Source organism: Cryptosporidium hominis (genome assembly GCF_000006425.1).
Source record: "Cryptosporidium hominis TU502 chromosome 2 CHRO012042, whole genome shotgun sequence".
NCBI lineage: Eukaryota > Apicomplexa > Conoidasida > Eucoccidiorida > Cryptosporidiidae > Cryptosporidium > Cryptosporidium hominis.
Window position 1 is genome coordinate 1 of NW_666802.1, and position 2,755 is coordinate 2,755.

Genomic DNA, 2,755 nt, shown 5'->3' on the forward strand with positions numbered 1-2,755 from the left:
GGGGGGCGGGAGGGGGTGAGGTAGAGGGCGCCCCCGTAGGCATCAGGTATATACGCACCACCGGCCGACGGAGCCAGACAGTGTGGAACGCAATGTTCGCGCATTTTAATCTCAGGTGGGCACCGCCCGGAGGGGCTAAGAGTAGATTGTACCGGGGCGGACCTGGGGGGGGGACCTACCGGAGCTGGAGTGCAAAGGGGAGGTGTNTTGTCGGCGGCAGGTTTCACCGTTACGGCGCTGGGTGCGGGTCACAAGGCGGCGGAAAAAAAGGCGGGGTCGAATAAATGGGCGGTACAAATTTGCGGCTGCATATATGGGTAGGTCAGTCATAATCTGCGCGGGCTTTTAGGCGGCTGGGGGATGGAAACGTCACGGAGAATCGGGGCGGTAAAGAAAGGGGGAGAGGGAAAAAGGGCGGGGGTGGGGAATTCCGCAGATTGGGAGGTGGGCAGGGTTTGGGACTAGGGAAACTAAAAACAAGGGGGAAAGCGCGCCGAAGTGGGTCCGGAATACGGGCAGTTAATCTCCAGGGACCAAGCCGATGACGAAAGGGACCCACCAACAATAAGGGCACGAGCAACAACACATAACAAGGCGAGGGGGGGACCGGGGTCCAAAATACGCGACAGGGAACGACAAACCCGGGGAAAAGTAACTATCGAAATAATATCATGATATATTACAACCGAGACTTCTCGCAATACGAATACATTCCCTCACCTTCATCCCGTATGTTTCAGATTAAAAACCGAACAATTCTAGGATTAAAAAACCCTTTTAAAAAGTGGTTTATTGCAAATAAAACATTAAAAGTCTATAATTATAATTTTTAATAAGTATATGGTTTATTAATATATATTAAATATATTAATATATAATATCCCCTTATAATTATATAATTATAAAAATGTTAGGTTTTATTTGCTTCCCTTTAAGTAATTTCAGGTACTTTTAACTCTCTTTTCAAAGTTCTTTTCATCTTTCCCTCACGGTACTTGTTTGCTATCGGTTTCTCATCAATATTTAGCTTTGGATGAAAATTACCACCCATTTTATACTCCATTCCCAAGGAATATGACTCTTTGATAGTAAACCGTATGTGAATTAAAAATAAAATATAGACGGGACTTTCACCCTCTATGGTGGTTTATTCCAAAACACTTAATTTTATTAATTCACTGGCATTACTTCTAGATACTACAAGTCAATAATAAAATATAATTATTATTGATTTTCATGTTGAGCTTTTTCCTGTTCACTCGCAGTTACTAAGGAAATCCTAGTTAGTTTCTTTTCCTCCACTTAATAATATGCTTAAGTTCAGTGGGTAATCTTACTTAATATCAGGTCTTTTATTAATATTATTATATATTATTAAAAAAATATAAAGAAATAAACGTCTTTTTTTTTTTTTTTTTTCTTTTCTTAAAAAAAAAAAAAGATGATATAGAATATTATTACATTAATATTAATATAATTATAAATTTAAAACCCATTGATAGACGGATTTCCGTATCAAATTAAGGGTAAATATAATATTATTAAATATTAAAAATATTCTATACTTGCGTATATTTTTTTTTATATTTTAATAATTATATATACATTTATCCCAAAAAAACTTTATAATATATATATATTAAATATTATAAAATTTAATTTTAACTTAAATTGGTTAAGAAATTATACAAAAGAAACATATATTATAAATATTATTATATATACGTAATATAATAATAATTATATTTTCTTTTATTTTCTTACCAATCATTTACATAATATAATAGAATACAAAGAACATGAAGAAAATCAAAAATATTAAATTTAATCAATATTTTTTTTTTTTTGATCCTCCTCTCTTCAAAAAACATTATATTATATGAAGTAGTTAATAGACACTGATATAAATATAGTAATGTAAATTACTGCTATTTGCGTTGAGAGATCTGATTGTTCATAGAATTATGCAGTTCACATTGCTTATCGCACTTTGCTGCGTCCTTCATCGTTATGAGAACCAAGACATCCATTACTTAAAGTGTTAGGTTATTTAATTTTATTTTTATTTTCCATAAACTTTTTTTTTTTTTTAAACTTTTACTTTTTTATTTTTTCTCTTTTAATTCAAAAAGTAGAAAAAAAAAGAAAAAAGCAAAAGAAAAAAAAAAAAAAAAAAAAGTGAGAAAAGAAAAATGACAAATTATTTTATATGTTTTTTAAAAAAATTATTTTATTATATTACAAATTTATTATTATATCTATATATACATATATATATTTTTCTTTATATATACACATAAAAATAATATTTTATAATATAATAAAAATAAAAATAAAAAGAAAACAAAATGTTATTTCTATTTTTATTATTTTATTATATTTTCTTTTCTTTTAAATATATTAAAAAGAATAAAATAAAATAAAATAAAATAAATCTTATTTTATAAATAATAAAATTAAATTTTCTTTTTTGTTTTTTTCTGTTTAATTTTTAATTCACATTTTAAATCAATATAATCTAATATAATTAATTTATTGACCCCTTCTTAATACCAGCCCCCCCCCCTTCCCCCTCGTCGCTCCGGCCTCAACGCCCTCCATCTTTACACTCCCTCCGAACGAGTTCGGTTTCTCATGCCGGTTGTCCCGGTTCCCCCGACTTTCTTCCCTTTCACCTTTTGCCGCATGCCGCGTGCAGCCTTATTTTTTCTTCTTCTTCCCGCTCGTTCTCTCTCCTCGCTCCCAATCACCCCCT

At 32.0% G+C, this 2,755-nt stretch overlaps 2 non-coding genes across 2 annotated transcripts; both read right to left on the bottom strand.

Annotated features, from left to right (window-relative positions):
• Positions 1-904: 904 nt before the first annotated feature.
• Chro.rrn018 lies at positions 905-1,353 on the bottom strand. The gene has a single exon. It is a non-coding gene; the product is annotated as a 28S ribosomal RNA (ribosomal RNA).
• Positions 1,354-1,887: 534 nt separating this feature from the next.
• Chro.rrn019 lies at positions 1,888-2,044 on the bottom strand. Its single transcript has one exon. It is a non-coding gene; the product is annotated as a 5.8S ribosomal RNA (ribosomal RNA).
• Between the last annotated feature and the right edge of the window lie 711 nt (positions 2,045-2,755).